The following is a 24552-nucleotide window of genomic DNA, read 5'->3' on the forward strand; positions in this document are numbered from 1 at the left end:
TCATAAAAAATATTGTGACACTGTAAGTGGTAGGGCAGTGTTTAATAAAAAATATTGTGACACTGTAAGCAGTAGGGCAGTGTTTAATTCATAAAACATATTGTGACACTGTAGGTCATTGATACCGCAGTGTAATATTTACAATTGGTACAAATTGATATGTGTGCTGCACCCCACTTCATTTTTGTTTGTTGATATGTAGAATGATCAGTTGAGAGGAGAGCAGGAACCACATACTAGTGCTGGAGCTGCTGCCAGTGCCACCAGTCATGGCCGTCCAAGTCATCTACTAAAGCCGATATCCACGGGCATACAGGGCTTAAGTCAGGGCATCTAAAATCACAGAACCAATCTTCTACATTGTGTGGCAGTATCACCAGAGGTGGCACTGGTGAGCAGCAGATTCTGTGTGGGGCAGGACAGATCTGCCCACACAGAGTAGAAAAGCATTGTGGGAAGATGTATAATGGCTGCCGTATGACCAGAGCCCAGGTGAGGCTGCTGGTGGACACAGCCAGGCAGTCCAGGTGGAGCTGCAGTGTAAGTGAAGCAGACCAGGTGGTCAGGATCATACCTGCAAGGATTCAGGCAGATCCATATACCTCTGACACTGTCCTTGTGAGAGGCAGCAGCCAACAAACTGAGAAAGCTATACCAGGCCAGGAGGCCAGTGTCCAGTCCTGCATGTGGCAGGAAGGACCACAAATCTCAGAGACTGTGAGAGACTTTCATGCAGATTAGCTGCTTCTATAGAGAGGGCTGAAGAAGTGAGCCAGTGCCCTAAGAAAGAGCTAGGTTGTTTGTTATTTTATTTCTGTTTCATGATGTCCTTGCTGAAGTAAAAGCACCATTTTTCATTTGTTTTACTGGAATGCAATGTGTGGACTCTAATTCTGCATCTAATCACTGCACCACTAACACCAATCTACCAAGCTAATAACCCCAAGGATCACAAGTGATAAAGAAAAAAACATCAAAGGGAAAGTTATCTGCAGAAATACATAAAATTGCCAATATATCTTTCACCACATGAAATGGCAAGGAAAGGCTAAGGCCTTGGTCTTTATTTATGATTGGTTCTGCCTCTTATGATATGTAAGCCCTTCTCCCTGTAGACATTTAAAAAAAATTAAAATCGTTAAGGCACAGGAACCAACTGTGCGCACAGAAATGTCACAAATCCCTAAGGAGAGTCTAAGTGTGTCGGTGGGTGCCATGTGTGAGCCTGACCTTTCCAAAACTGTACTCGAAGAGGAGCCTCTTTCCACCACTTGTGCGTCCTTTGCAAGTGTGGGGATAAGCAGCACAAGTCAACATGCTGACATGCTGACATAAAAATTGAGGATGCTTCTGTGGAACTGCACCAGCAACAGGAGGATATTTGTGTAACTGACACTAATAAGGATGTTGATGATGAGGATGCTGATGATGAGGATGTTGTTGATGAGGATGTTGTTTGTCCCAGTGGAAACAGTTGTTGCCCATGATAAGGAAAGGCCCATTGTCATGCCTGGGCATAAAACAAAAAAATCCACTTCTTATGTTTGGAATCATTTCTACCCAAATCAAGACATACATTGTTATGCCACAGCAAGTAGAGGTAGGGACCTTAACCATCTAGGAACCTCCTCCCTGTTACTTCATCTACAGTGCATCCATCCAATGTGTTTGCAAAATTCAGAAACTTTGACTAAAAAAGTAAAAACAAGCAGTCCAGCATCAGCTAGCTCCCTTCTCTCTGCTAGATCCAAGCACCTGGCATCTTCACCACCAACACCTTCATCAACAATATCTTCAATCATGATCGGAACTAGTTCTGCATCCAATTTGATAAGGCTAACTCAGTCCACCCCTATCCTGGATTACTCAGAAGAATCCTTGAGCACTACGCCCGCTGCTGCTGCTAATGCTGAGAGTGGATCTTCATTCCAGAAGGGGACCAGGAAGACTACTAGTAGTAGTTAAAAAAAAACATTCACTGTTAAACAATTCTTTGCAAGGGGGAGCAAGTATAACAGCAGTCACCCAGTTGCACACCGAATCACTGACACCATAACATCTATTTTATTTATTTATTTATTATCAGTTATTTATATAGCGCACACATATTCCGCAGCGCTTTACAGAGAATAGTTGACCATTCACATCAGTCCCTGCCCCAGTGGAGCTTACAATCTATATTCCCTATCACATGCACACACACATACACACTAGGGTTAATTTTTTTGTTGGGAGCCAATTAACCTACCAGTATATTTTTGGAGTGTGGGAGGAAACCGGAGTACCCGGAGGAAACCCACGCAAGCACAGGGAGAATATACAAACTCCACACAGTTAGGGCCGTGGTGGGAATTGAACCCACGACCTCAGTGCTGTGAGGCAGTAATGCTAACCATTATCTATGCTGATATTAGATGTGCGTCCTATATCCACCATTAGTGCAGTGAGTTTTAGACAGTTAATTGAAGACCTGTATCCCCGCTACCAAAACCCATCTAGGTTCCACTTCAATAGAAAAGCAATTCCCAGCCTGTACAGGGGCATTAAAAACTTAATTAGTGTCCTCCATAATGCCGTTGTACTAACTGTCCACTTAACCACAGATATGTGGACAAGTGGAACAGGACAAATGTAAGATTACATGAATGTAACAGCCCACTGGGTGGGTGTATTGCCTTCAGCACCACCAACAGCAGCAGCAACTAAGAAACAGCAGCTCATTCAAAGGCAGGCTACTCTATGTATCACCGGTTTCACTAAGAGGCATATCACTGAAAACATCTTAGAAAAACCCGGGGAAGTCATTGCAAAATGGCTTACTTCGCTTGGACTCTCCTCGGGATTTGTGATTTTTGACAATGCCACCAATATTGTGAGAGCATTACAGCAGGGTGAATCCAACTCATCCTATGTTTTGCTCACACAATCAACTTTGTGGTGAAATTTTTTTTTTTAAATTACAGGCCCAAAAAATTTCTGGACATTTTCGCCATTCAGCAGGTGCAAAAAATGTTGAATTTGTCCTGTCACCAGCTGAACCAAGAGGTAGTTACAAGGTGGAACTCCACCCTTTATATGCTTCAGCGAATGGAGGAACAGCAAAAAGCCATCCAAAGCTACACAACGAACTATGACATGGGAAGAGGAGGGGGAATGAAGCTCAGTGGAAAATAATTACCATGTTGTGAAAGTGCTGAAACCCTTTGAAGTAATCACCTGTGAAGTGCGTTCAGACGAGTCAGCTTGAGTCAGGTAATTCCCCTAATTAGACTGTTGGAAAAGCAGATTGAGAAACTGAAGGAGTAACTGAAACGAAGTGATTCCGCTAAGCATGTCAGACTTGTAGATCAAGTCTTTTATTCACTTCGCCAGGATCCAAGGGTTGTCAGGATCTTACAATCAGATCAATACATTTTGGCGACTGTGCTGGATCCTAGGTTTAAGTCATACGTCATGTTTTTCTTCCCAGCGGACACAGTTCTGAAGAGATGCAAAGAGCTGTTGGTAAGGAAATTGTCAGCTCAAGCAGCACATGATGCAGCAATGGCTCCTCAAGTGCGGCTGCCAGGAAAATACTAAACTTTCCGAAAAAGACCCACTGGTGATGCAGATGAGTCAATACAACCAAGTTTTTACATCTGGTCGAGTCTAAGAGAATTGCCTACAATTAATGAGACCTCTACCATGACTCCATCTCATTCAAAGAATGGTTGAGGACTATTTTAATGATAGCGTCCAAATAGGCATGTCAGTCAGTCCGTTTCACTACTGGCAGGAAAAAAAAGGCGATTTGGAGGCCCTTGCACAAACTGGCTTTGCTTTACTTGAGCTGCCCACCCTCCAGTGTGTTTTCAGCACAGCTGGGAACCTTGTCACCGATCAGTGTAGAAAGCTACTTCCTCAAAATGTGGAAAGATGATGTTCATCAAAATGAACTATAAATTTCACGAAAAAGACTTTTACCGCTAATTACATAGGCACTTGAGGCTGTAATGGTGGATTCCAGCGGGGACAAATAAATATTTTGTGAAGATGATGTACACCTTGAGGAGGGTGAGGAATCGGATGATGATGGCGACAACATCTTGCCTCTGTAAAGCCAGTTTGTGCATGGAGAACGCATTGCCAGCAATGTCAGCTGCCCATTGATAGCTTGTTTTGTGGGGGCCCAAACAAACCAATTGCTTCAGCCACAATTGGCAGTCCCTGTCGCTGAAGTGATTGTTTTGTTAAACTGTACATGTCCTGGTTACTATATACAACATAAGGCTGGGTGGAAAGGCCCAAGGACAATTCCATCTTGCATCTCTTTTCTTTGCATTATGTGCTGTTTGGGGCATTGCTGCCTGACATTTTTAATTTTATTGTTTATTAAACTGCCAGCCTGTCTGCCACTGCAGTGCCACTCTGTGCCATGTTGGAAGCTGAACTGCCACATATTAGTGCCACCCACTGCTGTCGCTTAGCTTATTCAGCCAGCTAGCTCGATGCAGCCTTTTGGCCTAAACTGGATTAAATCAATATTGTGAGCTGTGAGGTGGTCACAATTGACTGGAAATTACTGGAAATAAATGTTATTGTGGTCAATAATACTGTAGGAACAAAAACAGACCCAAATTATGTGAATTCAGCTGTTTTTATGATTTTTTAGAGAAAATACAGATCCAAAACCAAAACACGCAAGGGTGGTTTGGTAAAACCAAATCCAGTTCCAAAACCTTGAAGGAGATACAGATCCAAAACCAAACTACTGCGGTCGGCGCACATCCCTACTTTAATATGGAATTGGTTTTTCTTCTGAAGCTATAACAGCTTCCACTCTTCTTGGAAGGTTTTCCACAATATTTTGCAGTGTTTCTGTGGGAATTTGTGCCCATTCATTCCTGCAGGTGCGGGATTTTTGCTATTCAATTAAGTGTGCTTTTTTTCCTATTTTGAGCACTGGGAAGTTATTTTTTGTGCACCTCCAGAGCATGACCAATTTTTCCTAATATCGCCAATTTTAGGAAAAAAGGTCGGGAAATGCACTGGGACCCCAGCGGCACCCCTCCTAATTGCTAATTAAGCAATTGGAAGTTTCCAATTTGCTTAATTAGTCAGCAATACTCACCTTCCGAAGTGCTGTCTTCCTCAGAGACCACTGGAGACCCCCAGGCAGGTAAGTGTAATTTTTTTTTTTGTCTAAATTCTCTCCAAAAACTTTAGTGTTTGCAACTATACAACAAACAGATGGTATGGGGGAAATGTGCTGATCTGCTTTCCCCTGACCCACTGGTGTATCAGATGAAAAAAACAAAACTGTGGGGGGATATGGATTCTCTCCAAAAACATCAGTGTACAGGTCAGTCCTTCCTTAGATATAAATAGCATGCCTGACTTCTGTATATATAGTGCAGGCTATACATATTTGTAAAAATAAATACTTATGCTAATATTCATAAGTGATATAGGTGTCTGTATAACACACCTAACTTACTCAAATAGGTGCAAGCTAGAGCTTATAAAGGTTTCTTCCTCTCTTTTGGGCATAGAAACCTTTACAAGCTTTAGCTTGCACCTATTTGTGTAAGTCAGGTGTGTTATGCAGATACCGAAAAACACTGAAGTTTTTGGAGAGAATTTATATCCCCCCACAGCTTTGCTTATTTTTGCACCTGATACACTAGTGCACAGGTTCTCAAACTCGGTCCTCAGGACCCCAAACAGTGCATGTTTTCCAGGTCTCCTCACAGACTCGTAAGTTAAATAATTAGCTCCACCTGTAGATCTTTTAAAATGTGTCGGTGAGTAATGAATACATCTGTACACCTACTGGGTGACCTGGAATACATGCACTGTGTGGCGTCCCGAGGACTGAGTTTGAGAACCACTGCACTAGTGGGTCAGGAGAAGGAATACTAGTATCTTTCCCTTAAACCACAGGTTCTCAAACTCGGTCCTCAGGACCCCAAACAGTGCATGTTTTCCAGGTCTCCTCACAGACTCGCAAGTGAAATAATTAGCTTCACCTGTGGATCTTTTAAAATGTGTCAGTGAGTAATGAATACACCTGTGCTCCTGCTAGGTGACCTGCAAAACGTGACCTGAGGACCGAGTTTGAGAACCACTGGTTTAGAAGATACTACACATTGTGTACCACTTTTATCTTTATGAATGCTTGAAGAATCTGGATTTGGAGGATATAAAGAGAAACACCATACAGAACATCTACGGTGCAAAGAAAAATACAATACACCATAATGGAAAATAAGTATTTTCTTTTGTACTCTCCTTGTGGCATAATAGGCATCGCCATTTTTCTCCACACTTCACCATAAATTGTCCAGTATTTTCAGACTTTGAGGGATAAGTCTTCTAGGTGTGGATGGGCTGAAGCCTCTTTCTGCAGCGCCATTCTTTTCTCTCCAAATCCCCTTTTTCACATTTCTTGAGTAGTCCCCTGCATTGTGTCCGGAGAGGCTGGGAGCTGCCCTGCAGGAGCCTCTCACAAGGAGGCTATCAGTGCCGCACTGGTTGTCACCAACATTAGTGATGCCAATATGGAACTCTTACCCCCACAAATAATTTGGCACTTCCTATTCCCCCAGTTTAGGACTGAGCCCCAGTAATTGGCACCTGCCCTCCTCTAGCTGGTGATGTCACAGTGGGCCTGACACTGGGCCTAACGGTGATTTGAGATTTGTGTCTTATATTAACAAACATTTAAACTCTATGAAATTATTGTGGCTGTGGGAGAAAGAGCAGATACTTCACCAAACTTAAAATTTTAAGGTTTAGTTGTCTATTGTTATGATTTTACCCCCCTGTCAATGTCATAATCGATCTGCTGTTCCCAGAAAATATTCTGACGTTACTCTTTGAACACAGCCATATTTTTGTGAATCTACCTCACATCCCTAGACATCTCTGACTTGTATGACTTGCAGCAATATGACTTTGAATATAATCATCATGGTCTCCATTTCCCAATCTGTAAGAAGATGGATTTTTGCAGATTGCTTCATGCAGAAAGGCCTATGACAGTGACACCTCATTTCCCCTTCATCTGAAGGTCTGATCAGTGCTGTAACTAGTGTAGTGTAACCTGTGCCATGGCACAGGGCACCGCAGGGCAGGGGGGGCTGTTCAGGCCAGTCAATTTTCTGTTTATTATCATTCTCACTTGTAGCTTCCTCCTCTTTTATCGCTAGCATCTCCTGGCAGCCCCTATCTCTTCACAAGCCCATCCCCATGAGCCTATGGCCCTCTTTTGGATGCACGTCTTATGTCTCTATTTGAAAAATAGGGTAGGGGGGGCACCAATGCTCTTTCTGGCACAGGACACCAAAAAGTTTAGTTAATGCTCTGGGTCTTATAATATATTGCAGTCTGCAAGTGATAAGATCTTTGCTTCAATATTTTGTGCTTGTGACCAGTCTTCCCGTTCACACACCTCAGGTTTTTATCCAGGGCCATAAAAGGAATGGAAAGGCCCATGGCAAAATAGTGACATATAGGAACCAGTGAGTTGCGGTCAGGTGAGGCAGAGCCTTTCCTGTCATACTTAGGTATAATCCACATTTTTTACTATAAAAATGATAAGAAAAATGTAAAAGAAATATTACAAATATCTATCTATTACAGCTAATATTCTAATCATTTTCATAGTCAAAACTCTGGAGTAAAAAGTGTATGGCAGGTGAGGCACTGCCTCCCCTGTCTACCTTTTCCGCACATCCCTCATCAAAACACACCAAATTTCCAGCGCTATATACGGCTGCACCTTTGTATAGTGCCCACATGAACCCCCGGGTTCATATATGTATGAGTAAATCTGGCGCTGATACTAGCCAGTGCCTCCTCAGCCATTTACCACACCACACGTCACTGATAGGATCCCCCAGAGTTTCCACCTATGGCAGATGTTCCCAAACACTGTCCTCAAGGCTCCCCAACAGTCCAGGGTTTAGAGATATCCATGGTCGACCACAGGTGACTTAATTAGTACCTCAGTCAATTTGATTTAACCACCTGTGCTCAACCATGGATATCTCTAAAACTGAACTGTTGTGAAACCTTGAGGACCACGTTTGGGAACCTCTGACCTATGGGGAGCAGCAGAGGTGCATATTAGTAATATATCTTTCTGGTAGTGTAGAAAAGGTTTTATTCATGCACATCAATTTCTGAGTCTAAAAACACTGCTGTTCATAGAGTTTTTACCATAGATTCCCAAACTCGATCCTCAAGGCACCCTAACGGTCCAGGTTTTAAGGATATCCATGATTGAGCACAGATGGTTAAATCAAATTGACTGATGTACTAATTAAAAGTCTCATTCAGCAGTGCATGCAAGCATGGGCGCTGAGAAGGGGGGGGGAGCGGGTACAGTTTACTCGGGCCCAGGCTTGCTAGAGGGGCCCTGCGGGGCCCGAGTCTGGCATTGCCCCCCCTACCGGAGCAGTCTCCTATGGCTGTGGGGGGGAGCGATCACACTGATCGCCGGGCTGGGGGCTTAGCGCCGGGCTGGGGGGCTTACAGCGCCCCCCTCAACAACGCGCAGCGCCGCTTCACGGCGCTGCAATAGTGATTTGTTTTCCATTTTTTGTCAAGGGGGTGCAGCCACGCCTCCTGCAATTAGGCCACACCCCTCCTTTACCCGCGCCCAGCCGAGCTCTCTACGGCCCTGCATGCAAGTGCAGTGCTGAACGCAGAGTCCCAATTAACGGGAATCTGCGCATGCACAGAACCCATTCTGCGCATGTGCAGAACGGGTCCTGTATGATTGTACATAGAGCAGTAGCAGACTGTCAGTGATTGACAGTCTGCTGCCATTTGTGGGCGGGGAGGGGGCGGAAACGGCCTCTGTTTCCCCAAATGGAGGTGTGTTGCCGCCTTTGGGGTGGAGGGAAGAGGACAGGATCTCCGTTGGCTAATGGAGATTTCCTGGCCTCATTCCCTCATCTGCAATGGCTGCCTTGCATAAACCCATGGTCATTTAGCCAGCCAAGGATCTCGCAGATGATCCGAGGCTGCGTCCAAGGATGCAGCTCAGATCATTAATGCATGCAGGAGGAATGACGACTCCTGCTGCATTACCATATTAGCAAGGATGGAATTACAAAGCTGCTTGTGTTGGGCTTTGCAATTTCTTCCTTTGCTGAATCAGGCCCTAAGTCACATGTGCCCAAGCATGGTTATCCTTAAAACCTGAACCGTTACGGTGCCTTGAGGACTGAGGGGTCGATTCAGACCTGGATGCTAAGCTGCATTCTCTCGCAGCCAAAAAGGGATGCGTATGCAAATTCCACAATCGCACTGTCTGGTGTAAGGACGCCCTCTATATCTCAGAGAGCGATGGCAGAGCGTACGCATGCCAGTATAAAGATGCCCACTTTTCTTTCTTAACACACGTCACCTCCAGGAAGTGTATGATTAATCACAACCATCGAGAACCATCGTAGCTGCACGCGGCGCTTGAGGTAGACCCGACCCCACCACAAGCACTGCGATCACGGCAGGCTGAAATACAACCAAGTGACGTGTACAATGATGCATCTGTGCTAATTATGCACACCCATAAAATTCAGTTTTGAAGCACAGACACGCCTGCGTTCGCAGCACCACTCCCCCCTCTGTCACTCAAAGTAGCGTCCAGTCTATGTACTATGAGCGCAAAATTCCCGGATGCAGTGACTGGTTCGTGCATGCATATTTTGAAGCATACGCATGCGCAAACGTGCGATAATCGCCCATAGCGTGCATCCGCGGCTTAGCGTCCGGGTCTTAATCAGGCCTGAGTGCATTAAGCTAATGTCAAATATGATGTTCATATATTTCAATTCGCTTTTTATATAAAATTCTATGTAACATGGGCTATTTCTAGTTTATTTAAAAGCAACACAATAACATTTACTTTAAATCATTGTACAATACATAATGTGACGAGAACAATAAACACCAATATAGATTACTTTTTTTGCATAGAGCATAATTCATACTCAGAAGTTACAAAATCCGAAAGAATGTGAAATGGATAGTTGTGAAAAAAATAGTTACATTTTTCTCAGTTTAATAACTTTCTTCTAATCTTTGATAATACAATAGTGTCAGTTGTGCTTGGGATAAAGATGTTTAGTGATGAATTGCTGAGAAGACCAGAGAAATCGCCAGTTCTCATTTCATATCAGGGAAACACCCTGATTCCTGGCTGAATATTGTAATTTTTTTATGTTATATCCCTTAATAAAAATTCCTTTTTGTGTTATAATTTGATTGCAAGTTCACAGCCTATGTATCTTGTTGCAAACCTCTACGGAACTGGGACATAGTGGAAAACTATGTTAAATATAGGATCTTTTATCCAGACTCCCAATATTAAGCAAGTTCTGAAAACAGAAAGAAATAAAAGTAAATAATTTCTGCTGCTCAGTTTTCATTTCATAAACACAGATGATCACTAACCTCTTCCTTCTCCGGGAGACATTACATTGTATTAAGTAACATAAGATTACAGTGCTACATTTGCACAGAGGCACAGCACCAAATCAGCAATGAGCTTTTATTTGCCTATAACAATATAACAATAAAAGCAAATGTTTGGTTGGTATAGTTTAATGCAAAGTTTACACCTAACTGCATTGACTTACCTAGTTTCCCCTTTCTCTGTTTACCAGTAAGATAGTATTTTTTCTTTTCTTTCCACAGTTGGATGTAACCAAAATTTTCCATCTACTCTGCAACTCCTTCTCCAGGGTCAACTGCTTACAATGGTCTGCCAGGTTTATTGAAATACTTTGCCGCCTGGCGCCTTTCTCTCTGTTTACATATATATAGTAAGCAAAGAGTGTCTCTCTCTGACGGCAAGTTCCCTGGTATCTGATATTAAAGAGTATAAACTTTTGCCCATTGGCAGATGAGCCGGTTAAAAACTCTCATGTGTGTCTCTGGGGTTTACTAATCCTACCTTATTTATTTATTTTATTTATTAACAGTTTCTTATATAGCGCACCATATTACGTTGCGCTTTACAACTGTAAACATTAATTGAACAAAACTGGGTAGTAACAGACAGATATATAGGTATGATCACCCTGCTCGCAAGCTTGCAATCTATAGGCAAGCTTACAATCTACCTTATCTTTGTGCACTTTGAGAATGTTTTTTGACAATGTTAGTATTATTTTAACACCAGTTCTTTTGGTTACGGGAAATATGGATATATTTAATTCCTCATTTTTTTGTGAAGTCACAGTACTAATGTGATGCATATTGATGACTACCATCTGCCATTAAGCTATCACATCTTTGCAGCATTGCTTTGAGATGTGATATTTCCGTGCCCAGGAGCGTAACTTGAACTTTGTGGGTCCCCCCTTTGTGCCTAACCCTAACCCTCCCCCCTTAGTACCTAACCCTAACCATCTCCCCTAGGGGTGCCTAATCCTAACCTCCCCCCCAAAACCTAACCCCGCTACGCTGCATAAATCTAACCCTCCCACCCCCACATAGCTAACAGTAAAGGCACCCCGGACTTACCTCGTTCAGACGGGCATCCTTTTGGATTCCGGCATAGGGATTAAGATAGGTGTCAGTATTTTGACGCCTATTTTAAGTCCCTTGTCGGGCTTCCCCTGTCAGGATTTAGGCATCGCGGCCACCAGTCTCATAACTACATCCACATACAACAATCATAAAATTTTCAAGACAAAAACAATATATATGAATGAAAAGACCCAAAGATCCAGAATGAGCATATAAGATAGTACAATAAAACGGAATATGATTAAAGTAATCAGCATGATAACAATACTGACAATGATATTAACAGTAATGCCCCAAGTTCACATTATGCCACTTAGTGCCTGTTAAAGAATGTGTATACTAATATCACCATTTGTAGACTAATTATTAATCAATCAATTATATATATAAATATCAAACTCGAGTTCCCCCAGTAGTGGTCCCCCTATGCAGTGCCCCTTATATAATGCCCCCAGTAGTGGTCCCCCTATACAGTTCCCCCAGTAGTGCCCCTTATAAAGTGCCGCCAGACCCAGTAGTGGTCCCCCCCTATTGCCCCCAGTAGTAGCCCCCCTATGCATTGCCCCCAGTAGTAGTCCCCCCCTATACAGTGGGGCCAGTAGTTGTCCCCACTATGCATTGACCCTAGAAAATGCCCCTCCCAGTGCCCCCATGAAGTGGCCCCCTATACAGTGACTCCTATAGCGGCCCCCCTATGCAGTGCCCTCTGTAGTGGCCCCCTCCCCTATGCAGTCCCCTGTAGCTGCCCCCCCATGCAGTGACCTCTGTAGTGGCCCCCTCCCCTATGCAGTGACTCTGTAGCGGCCCCCTCCCCTATGCAGTCCCCTGTAGCTGCTCCCCCATGCAGTGACCTCTGTAGCAGCCCCCTCCCCTATGCAGTGTCCCCTGTAGCTGTCCCCCCATGCAGTGACCTCTGTAGCGGCCCCCTCCCCTATGCACACACAAACGAAAAAAAAATCACCACTTACCTGAGTCCCCGCTACTGACGGGGCCGCCGCTGCCCGCTCAGAGTCCCGGCTCTTCCACTGCTCTATGAGAGAGACGTCAGTGTCATGATGTCTCTCCCATTATCAGCAGATGCGGGGGGGAACCGGAAGTCGGAGCTCATGAGTGAGCTCCGGCCGGCTCCCTCCGTTGTGCAGCAGCCAATGAGAGTCTGCCTGACTCTCATTGGCTGCTGTAACATACACACAGCTGCCGGCGGCGGCTGTGTGTATGTCACTGTGTAGTGTAGACTGCGCTCACTGCTCGGTCTACACCACACTAGCGGAGGGTCACTAGCAGCGGGTGCAGACAGCGCACTGCTGCTAGTGGGGGCCCCTCTGGGTGTGGGGGCCCAGGGACGACCGCCCCTGTCGCCCCTCCCTTAATCCGGCCCTGGTTAGTTTATATGTGTAAGTCTGTAATGATTGGTGTTAGCATGCAGTAGATGCTATAGTGTGATCTAGGCTGTTTGTACTATTTGTAGTTGTAAAGAGAGTAATGTTTGTGGGCAGTGGGCAGCATACAGGAAGGTGATTCGTAATGGAGTTTTCTTTACTATTCTGGGAATAAACAGCACTGTGATAGTTTGTGAATAAACAGCAAGTAAATGCTGTTTATTGTGAATTACTGTAGTGGTTAATTATATTGTAATAAGTACTATACACTGTATGATATACTCGATTATATGGTTCACCACATACATGCCTACCCTCCCGGAATTCGCGGGAGGGTCCCGATTTTTTGGGTAAACCTTGCACCCCCGGAAGGGTAGGCATGTCTGCCACATTCTGCCCACTTCCTAGTGAAGTAGGCAGAATGGGGAGACTATTAGCGGCGATCAGTGGGTCTGGGCATTGGAGAAGCGTGTCATTTAGCCCAGTGCCATAGCTAGGGTAGTGCGGCCGGTGCCATCGCACAGGGCACCACAAGTCAGGGGGCACTGTGTGGGCCTGTCAAATTTCTGTTTATTATCATTCTTGCTTGTAGCTTCCTCTTTGTCATCCCCAGCATCTCCTGGTCTCTCCTATCTCTTCCCTGACCCTTCCCCATGAAGCCATGGCCCTTTTTTGGGTGCATTATGTCCCTTTGAAAAATGAGGGGGGCGCCAATGCTCTTTCTGGCACAGGGCACCAAAAAGTCTAGTTACGGCTCTGATTTAGTCCCGCCCCTAATTAAAATATGCATCATTGCGTCGAATTCCCATGAGGGGGTGGGGCATAATTACGCAATATTGGTTGGTCCGCCCACAACTCCACCCATCTGCTTCTTGTCTCCAGGCTTCTCCCGTGGAGGAGAAATACTAACAGCCTCATTTATCAATGAGTTTATTACTCAAAACTAGTGATAAATATCACTTTTTATGATAAATGTTGCTCCAGCCAATCAGCTCCCAACTGTCATTTTTCTAACAGTTGACAGCTGATTGGCTGAGCACCATTTATCATAAACAGTGATATTTATCACTAGTTTTGAGTGATAAACTCGTTGATAAATGAGGCTTTAAGTCGGCAAGTATGGTTCACCATGTGGTTTAAACAATAGGTTCCATGTGCTTCTTCACCCTCCCCCTATTGAACCATGTGCTTGGAACAATAGTATGGCCTGGGAAAGTTAGGTTTATGAATGCTGGCTGTATTCTAAAAGGATTGTGTGGTTAGAATTAAGATGGAACTGTTTGTTAGTTTATACCTTCTGAAATATTATAAATATAATGTAATCTGTACAATGTGTATATTTCAGTTTGATGTCAGCTGGTGATTGTGTTTGGCTGCCATGTGCTTTTCCCTTTGGTGATAAGGCCTTGAACCATGTGCTTGATTCAATAAGGGTTGTGAATTACTAATATTGTGATCATAGTTATAATCCTAGACTTTAATTGCTGTAATCGATTTTTATAGTTCAAATAGGCTTGTTAAAATTAATAACTTTGTGTGGAATGGAGGCTGCAGTTTGTTAATATGGCCGACACCATGTGGTTAAAACAAAGGATTTCATGTTATCCCCTCCCCCATTGAATCATGTGCTGAACAATAGCATGGCCTAGGAAGTACAGGCTTGTGAATGCTGGCTGTATTCTGAAAGGACTGAGAGGTCTGTATTAAGATGGTATTATTAGATATTGGAATCAGCTTATATGTTATGCTTTCTGGAATACTATATAATGCAATGTTTGCCTGCAAATATCACACAGTTGTAGTGTGTGAGAATGGTGACCTTTTTACCAAAAATAGCTGGAAGGTGAGATGAATTCCACATCTCACTAATAGATATCGTATCTGCGATTGCATTAAAGTTTATTTCCCCTATTACCATGTTTTGTCAGCATTCGGCATACAATATCCAATTTGTATATTTATAATAGTATTGCAAGTAATGTCTGATGAAGTTGGTGTAATGAAGGAAGTGGATGGATAGATATGTGAATTACTAGATGCATTACGTTGGTATTACAGAGCTATAGCATCATGGGAGTTTCCTCACATTCAAAATGGAGTTTATCTTTGAACCATGAGGTTATAGATACAAAGAACATGCACCATCCCATCCCTCACACATCCCACACTCCCATACTCTCTCTCTCTCTCTCTCTCTGTAATCATCTCTGTGTATCTTATATTGTATTTAAATAATACTGTTTTATGATATACTATACTGAATGTGAACTTTATGAGCATCAATGCATTAATTTGTTTGATTATATAAATACACTTTTACTTTAGTACAACTGGTGTGCAATGTCTTATTGAAATGAAATTATCCTAAGGATTCAAAGGTATATAATTTTGGGTAAAACTTTGTGAGTTAAGATATTATTTATAATCTGTTGATGATAAAAATATAATATTTGCTTCAGACATGAGATTAAAACAGGCAACTGGAGGTACAAACAGACAAACAAAAGAAGGAAGAAAAGTAGTAGCCTTTTACAGTGCCACTAGTTCATATTATGCCACATTGTACTAACACCAGTTCACAATATGCCAGTGCCCCAGTTCACAGTATGCCACTTTGCAGTGCCCCAGGCCATATTGCAATGCCCCAGGTCACATTATGCCACTTTATAGTGCTCTCAGTTCACACTGTTTCACTTTGTAGTGCCCCCCAGTTCAAATTATGCCATGTGGAGCCCCTTGTTCACATTATGACGTGATTCATCCAGTTGTTATGAGCCATCGTGACAGCTCATATCTGTTGCGGGTTCCGGACAGAGCTGAGAGGGTTAATAGGCAAAGACAGACACAGTGTGGTTTGGTCAAGGCTGATTGCTCCCAGCTGGGAAACCTCTGTGAACATGCAGCACTCAGTTGCTCATAGTGGTAATTACCAGAGGCTGGTCTCCTTTGCTCACAAGGGATTGGCTTTGACATCTGTTATAGGGCAGCCATTCCTGCCTTGGCAAAGATAGTTTCTTGTGGAAGTCGTGTCATCCGAACTCTGTTCCTGTATCTGTTGTTTAGTATTCCTGGTTCCTGTCCTGGGTCTGCCTTGCATTACTAGTACCTGTTGCAAGTATACCTGGAACATTCATTGTGCTGCAAATCCACTCTGCAAGCCATTCGTGTTGTGTACTGTTGCTATTCCATCCTGCAATATATGTACATATCTCTTGCTGCTATAATACTCTGCAAAACACATACCGGTTATTATATTGCTATTTCATTCTGCATTATATGTTATGCTACAATTCCATACTGCCAGCTGTATGTGTATCAAAGTTTATTGCTATACCATCTTGCAATATATCTGTTGTTTGTGATTGCATATGAAAACAACTACATAAAATAGTAGCAATCATATTCTGTTATTATTCTGCTTGTGTCCACGGCTGCAGGCTGCTCCGTGGTTAATTACCTTTGTACTACTATTCCTGTTTTACCTTGTGAACTCCCACTGTTTGAATAAGCCCCTACTGTCCAGAGGTTAAGACCTGTTGACATCCTAAGTATCAGTGAGTGTGTCGTACTCTATGGGAACAATGGGCAGTTGTTAAAGGCAGTAGCCCTCCCTAGAGTGAATCTAGAGTACTTATGCACAGGGAAGATTCATAACACCATTATGCCACATGTTGCTCCCAGTTCACGTTATGCCTCAAGGTGCCCCCCAGTTCACATTATGCAACAAAATGCACTTAAGCCTCCAGGTCCCTGCACCCACTGTAGTTACACCCCTAACTGTGTCTGTCGTAAGGTTTTATAAATTTCAAAATATCAGCTGTAGAGTAATTCAGTACAATTAGGAATGTCCAGTAATTCCACATGATGTTTCTCCTTGGATTTGCTACAAATGGCTCAAAGGTCTCATCTACAGTATATGTGCCCATATGTATGCACCATGAGTCTGTACCGGTTTCATTAGCACTTAATTCACAATTGCAGCCTTCTGTATGGCCCGTGTGGCCTGAGCACAATGCAGCCATTGTAAATATGGCACTGGAATAATGCCATAGGCTTGTTACTTCAGATCCAACTCCTCTTGTCCATTCTTTCTGGGTAGGAGAGCCCTGGATAAATGGAAAGTTCTTCAAGTATGTATGTGTCCCAATGGCTTTGGTCAACCACTATTCTGCCACTTTGACTTTATCTATAACATTTCTCACCTCCCACTAAGATAGCCAACATTTCTTTCTCCATCGGTCCATAATTACACCTTGCTGGTGAGGCCTGTGGTGCACAGAATAATTATTGGCTGTCTTCAGGGAGCACCACTCCTAGTCCATTATGTGATGCATCTACCGCAATCACAACACATATGTTTATAACAAAGAAACATAATATTGTTCCTCGGCAATAGCAACTAATATGAATAAAATAAGGCGCTAGATAATTAGAATCTGATTTTAATGAACAGGGAGGATGTATAAAAGCAGCTACCTAGTGGGTCTGTGTCCCCCACAAATTGAAAACCAACATAAATGAAAAAAAGGGAGCATTTGTTTATTCCCACTGACAAATTCACCACAATAAAATTGTATTAAATAAATAATATAATCTTATTAGTAAATTAGTTATCAGTAAATTTGAATTAATTATAGGACAATAATTATACCAATTCATATATTCTCACTACAACTATACAAACATATATATGAATGAGTTCAGACTAGATTACAACGATTATGTATAATCATCACATCATATTTTCTATGCATTAATTCTGCTGCAAAATGAATAGGATTGGACACTGACATTTAGGTGTCAATATAATTAGCTGTGGGGGGACAAGTTGTCATCGCAATGACATAGAAACAACGGCAAGGGTACCTCATCAATAAAGATAGGTGCAAAGTGGGTGCCAGGTGGGTGGACTTAATATTTTCTGGTGCACGAACTGTACCTTTGTGACTTCTATTTTCTTTGGATCTGATTTTATACATTCACTGCTTATTATGTGCCAAAAATATGATACCCCTGTAACCAGGGGCGTTTCTAGAGAGGAGGGGGCTCGTGTGCAGTCTCCGTCACGGGCCCCTTCCTCTCCGTCTGGTGGCCGGCTGTGCACTGAGCAGTGCACGGCCAGTGTCGCACTTATAGACTCCGGGCACTAGAGTGTGCCCAGAGTCTATAGCGCATGCGCAGGTCACCATAATAATGGCCGCGGCCGCCATTTTTCCTGTACTGCACATGCGCAAACGACTGGAAAGTGGCCGTGGCTGCCATTTTCCAGCCGTTCTTTACAGGCGCAGACACCGGAGCGGACGTGGGAGTCCAGAGAGGTAAGATTTATGGGTGCAGGGTGTGCGGTGCGGGCCCCCCCCGCACACCCTGCACCCATTATAAATACGCCCCTGCCTGTAACTTCTGTTTGCACTATTGCAGGATTATGGGCGTTACTAACTTAAAAAAAAAAAGTTACGCCTACCCGACTTTTCGCCTACATCGCGTGTCTTGGACGCGTAAACTTATCGTGCGCGTTCACACTTATCGCCCTATTCAATTACTAACCAGGCAAAAACGACAAGCGGCGAATGTAAAACAGGCAAAAAGTACTGTCAGAATAGGGGAAATCAGTCTGAACCCCCCAAAAAGATGCACTAACATTGGGGATCAATGTAGACGTCTTCCAATAGCTCTAATAAAACTATTTGGGGTACTGAAGTTGTTTGAAATCCTTGTTATTAGCGTCATTGTAAAAGTGGTGAAGAATGGTATTAAGCAGTATTTTTGGGTGAAAATAAGTAGTCCCTCTCCTGCTTTACCCACTTCCAAGTGGAACTTCTCCTTAGTTGCAGACAGCTGCTTTTCTAGCTGGGTAATTTTTCCCATAGCACTTGCTAATGTGTTCTCAGACTGCAGAAGATTGCTCCCCACTTCAAATTCAGCAAGTGTCATCTTTTGTACAATTATTTCAAAGTCTGCCACTTTTATTTGCACTGAAACTCCAGTTCTCTGGTATTACTTTTCATTTGGAGATTCTTCAGCTGGTTCTGGGTATTCAACAGACACTTCTTAAGGTTCTCACTCTGTTCTTGCAACTTCCAAGCCCTGCCATGGGCAAGGTAAAGCTCTCTCACCAAAGCTTCAATGTGCTCTACTTTGTCATGCAGCCTTTTCTCCAGAAATACATTTCTTTCCGTCAGACCCTCTGAAAATGCTCTAGTTGCAGGCAAATTAGATTAGAGAGTTTGTACTTGCTTCTTACAGCTGACTTCAAGACGGACAATCTCTTTGTCTTTTTCTTCATGGTCTGTCTCCCACTGAGCATGAGTCTGCAACATCTGGAGATATTTCTCTTTTATCTCCTCAAAGCGTTTAGACATAACCGCTAATTTGAGGTTTGTCTCTCGCTTTAAGTGTTTTTTATTTCTTCCTGCTCAAAGAAGACAATTCACTCCGTAATTTATTTTCAGCTTACTCATGCAAATTTCTGTCATCAGCCAACTGTTCGATTAAGTCATCAATCTGCCCAGCATAATACATATTACTTTCATTAAAAATTTTATGCATATTGTCAAATTCTTCTGGGCTGATATAGGGCCCGATTCAGAGCCGGACGCTATTTGCGGCCGCTCGTTCATAAAAAGGGGCTGGCTATTTAAATTAAGCTCTCGCTCTTTGCGGTCTGTTGACGCCTCTATGTCTGAACGAGCGAAAGGAAACATGCGCTCACTATTTTGGAAAAAACTCCCCCTGGCCGCTCGCATCATACGTCATCTCCGCTATTTATTTGATTAATCGAGTACATCGAAAGGCGTATGAACTGCTCGCAGTGCTTGTGGTTGGATTTTCCTACCGCAATCATGCGAGCAGTTCAGGCTAAAAGACAACCAAGTGACGTGATCAATGATGCTGCTTTGTTAATTATGCACACCCTTAAAACGCCCGGTTTGACCGTTTGGCACGCCTACATTCGGATCTCCACTCCCCGTTTTCAAGCACCTTCCCCTGTTACCACCCACAAACGCCTTATCCTGTCACTCAAATTAGCAGGCATTCGCTATTTTGCGAGCACACGATTTTCGACCGCAATGACTGGTTCGCGCATACGTACTAAAACCCATACGCATGCGCAGATGTACAAACATCACTCGGAGCGAACGAGTGGCCGCTTACGAGCGGCTCTGAATCAGGCCCTTAGTCCTCATTTGACAGACCTTGCACCATACACTGACCACACCCTCTGTCAATTTTATTTTGCTTTGCCAAAGTAAATGTCTCTTTCTCTTCATCATCATTTTGAAAAGAGTTACACCAGAGGTACAGCTTAATATCATCTTCAGTCAACTTTCCTAACTGTTCACTATAGTCTGGTCTTTGCATTTCTCTGGCTTGAAATAGGACCCTTGTAGCAGGTAATCTGCCTTTAACATGTCTTTATAACTTCCCATTTTTATCTGCCCTCAATACACAGGAATAACTTGTCTTTCTTGCAAACATATTGGGTGTCTCTTTCTTTAAGGTTTAAGCACACTTTGTTTTTTTTCTTTTTCTGCCACAGCCTCACAGTTGCAGTCTCAACTCAGTCTTTTAGAGTTTTAGGGTTCTCCTTACCTCCTGTAGGTCTGAACCACGGCTTTCTAGCCACCAGGGCCGACCCAGCACACACTGGTTTCCAATTGCAGTCCCACCTTGACTGTCTGACTGCTCCAGCCCTTCCTGGGCTCTGTAGAAAGAACAGCATTAGGTGAACTAACACCTGGCCTTTTCTTCTGTGAGGGCGGATCCCTCAAGCCCTATGCAGAAACCGCTGCTCACCAGCTCCATTTTTGGTGATACTGACACAATATATATATATGTACAGTAAATATATATCTTGTGACACAGTTGGGATAGGGGTCCCCCTCCTGGGGTAGACGGACTCCCTCTTTACACACACCACAGCTGGAGAAACAGGACACAATTCTGGGTTCTCGAACAAGCTGGTCGGAGCCCGTCTTTATTGTGCCAGGTACATAAATAAAACAAAACGTAAACAAAATCCTAACCCGTCTGAGTTCTAACTAGACAGTAAGTTCCCTCACTATTAGAACATTAAACAAAATCCCCATCCACAGTACCTTCTGGTTTACATCCAAGAGTGTCTCAGAGCAAGGTAACCTGGGCCTGCTCTCCCAGGTATGAGACACTCAGCTACAACTGAACACAGCTTAAATCAGCCAGTTCCAGGTGTAAGCCCTAATGAGCCTGCCACCAGGCTAAAAGGCCCAAAACCTGGAGTGGCCTGTGGATGGAGCCCTCCCTCTCCTCACATCCACACCCCCAGGACCCAAATCGGCTTTTCCAAAAGCCGATACTCTGGTCTGTTTACAAAACAGACTTCTGCTGGGGTTTTTTAGTACACATAGGCCAAAAACCTAGGACAAACGTACCTGCCATTGACCACTTTACCAGTGCTTCTATCATAAAATATATACATATATATATTATATATATATATATACACACAAGCACACACATACATACATACTGTACATACATACATATACATTACACACATATACATATGTCTCCACAACCTCTACCAGGATCAAACATTGTTTCTATCAAGGAACTAAGGGCGTGATGTAGAGATGGATGGAATTGCAGAGCCGCACACAAGCGACTGTGCAATTCCGTCCATCTCAAATGCAATTGCAGCAGGAGGTGTCTTTATGAAACAGACATCTCCATGCTGCATCTGCGAGATCTGAATACTGATACTGAGGTCTAGCCTGGAATCACCACCAAAACAATCATCCATCAGTTGCGATTGTTGTCCCTTTGGCAAGGCTGCAGTAGCTGAAAGTCACTGCAGCCTGACAGGGCCCTCGTGGCTTGCGAGGCATTTACCGCACCGCCCCCTAAATGTTTCTGCTTATCAATCAAGCAGAGACTTGGGGGAACTCCATGCTGTATCACAGGACCCATTCTACACATGTGCAGAACAGGTTCTGCGCACACGCAGAGTAGAAAACATTGCAGATGTGCGCTAACCATCGGGTTAGCATATATCTCTGAACAGGGGTGTCTTATGAGAGGAGGGGGCCCATGTGCACTCCCCATGTGGGGCCCCCTCCTCTCTCCCTGGTGGCCGGCAGCCGACTAACGCGGCTGGCCAGCCACCAGACCATTAGTAGTCTACTGCGCATGCACAGAATGCCGAAAAAAAAATGGCCGTGTTCCTGTGTTCTGAGCAGCGCTAACACCTGACGCGGGACCACGGACAAGTGAGTTTAAAATAATATGGGTGTAGGGTGTGCAGTGTAGGGCCCCCCTGGACCCGGAGGCCCATGTGACCTGCACACACTGCACCCATTATAGATACGCCACTGTCTCTGAATCAGGCCCTCTGTAACAAGCTGACAGCTACTTTGACCCATTAATATAACTGTGCAGAGTTTATATCTTGGCATTTTATTAATTTTAAAGTCTGTTCTTGTCAATCACATTTTTAGAGTGCATGTTGATTGCTGAATTGTTTTATACTCCACTCCCGGGAGATTTATTATTTGAATTTAATGTGTAATATAAGTTATAACATTTTTATAGTATTGATGTGTCATTTTTGTGCAATTAAGCGCCACCTGTGCTTCTATATTCACTTTAGCAAATACTCCCCTCAGCCTTTATATTAAATATTTTATAACTGTTTTGCCATTATCTGCAAGGTCGTAACTACTGGTTGGCCAAGATGGCACTCACAAGGGGCACCGGTCTAATGAGGGAGGTGGGGTGCCACCTGGCTCCGCCATTCACAAATTTTAACCCTTGTGGGGTCTGTGTCCTACTGGTGCCCATTAAGGCTCTCTGCAAATTACCCTTTTGGTCCGAGCTCTTGGCTCCGTCATATAGACTCCATGATGTTGTTGCCCAGATGTGCTGCACATGCAACATCATGACACAGATAAGTGGGCAGCATGGATGGTGTGATGCAGGGGTTCCCAAAGTTTGTCATTACAGTCCAGGGGTAAATTTACTAAAGGTCGATTTGCACCTCGATTTGAGGAGTGATTTAGCACTTCTCAAATCGAATGCAGTGAAAACCGTTTTTTCACTGCATTTACTATGATTCAATTTGTTTTGCGATTTGCAAAACAAATTCGATTTGAGTCGTTTTTGAAGAGTGATTGCAGTTCGATTTGACATGTCCAAATCGAACGGCAAATCACCCTTCAAAACGAACTGCAAATCCCCACACACGAACTGCTTCATGCTTTCACTTTCAGCATGAGTAGTTCGTTGTCACACAGATACATGCAGACATCAGTTAGATGCTTGAATGTATCTGGCTGTAAAAAGTGTGTAAATAGTTAAATTAAAAAAAAAAAAAACGTGAGGTCACCCCCGAAATCAGAACCAGCCCCGGACTGCTGAAACCCAGGTCTGGTTGACTAAGTACAGAGAAAAAATTACGTAGGGTCTCCCTGTACTTAGTACAACCAGCACTGGGCTACGGGAAGCAGGGCTGGTCCTGGATTTACAGGAAAAAAATTGCGTAGGGTTCCCCTGTAAGATCCAGAACCAGCTCTGGACCCTATCTAGTGGCGGACTGATGCTACAGCCAGGGGAGCCCTATCACCGGGCCCTCCAGCCGCAGCATCAGCCCTGACCATTAGTCAGCCCAGGCCAGGGATCCCTGGGGAGTTGGAGACCCCTTCAAAAAAAGGGGTCTCCCACTCAGGGCACCCCTAGCCTGGACTGATAGCCCGGGGCTATCCCCACCACCCCTGGGCGGTGGGTGGTGGGTTGATTGTGTAGGTGTTGTGTAAAAATAGATAAAAATAAACATTGTCTTTCCAGTAGAACTGCAGGTCCCAGCAAGCCTTCCCCGCATGCTGGTACTTGGAGAACCACAAGTACCAGCATGCGGGGCATTGAGGGCCCACTGGGACGTGTAGTTCACCTGTGCGAGCTATGCGCGCTATGTGAGCGTCCAAGGGGCCGCTCCATTTTCAGGTAGGAGGGCCCTGATTCAGAGCGAGCGCTCTGGTCAGAGCGTCCGGCTCTGAATCAGGCCCTGAGAGCGGTCCGCACTACACAGTAACAAACACACCGGCGGCAGTGTGTTTGTTATAGCAGCCAATGAGAGTCAGACAGACTCTCATTGGTTGCTGAGCTCACGGAGGGAGCCAGCTGGAACTCACCCATGAGCTCCACCTTCCGGCTCCCCCTGCAGCGGGTGATGGGAGAGACGTCATGACCTCTCTCCCATAGGGCAGAGTTGGCCGGAAGGAGCGGACAGTGGCAGGCGCGGAGATTCAGGTAAGTTGTGTGGGTTTTTTTTTGTGTGTGTAAGGGTCATGGGCGCTGACACTGGCGCGCATAGGGGGGCGCTACTGGGGGCATTGTATGGGGGGGGTGGCCGCTACTAGGGGCACTGTATGGGAGGGCCGCTTCTGGGGGCACTGTATAGAGAAGGTGGCCGCTACTGGGGCACTATATAGGGGGCACTACTACTGGGGGCAATGTATAGGGGAGACTACTACTGGGGGCAATGCATAGGGGGGACTACTACTGGGGGCGCTGCATAGGGGGGACTACTACTGGGGGCGCTGCATAGGGGGGACTACTACTGGGGGCAATGCATAGGGACTACTACTGGGGCACACTGCGTAGGGGGGTTCCACTT

This window comes from Taudactylus pleione, unplaced genomic scaffold, assembly GCF_031769625.1.
Source record: "Taudactylus pleione unplaced genomic scaffold, aTauple2 ptg000082l, whole genome shotgun sequence".
Classification (NCBI taxonomy): Eukaryota; Metazoa; Chordata; class Amphibia; order Anura; family Myobatrachidae; genus Taudactylus; species Taudactylus pleione.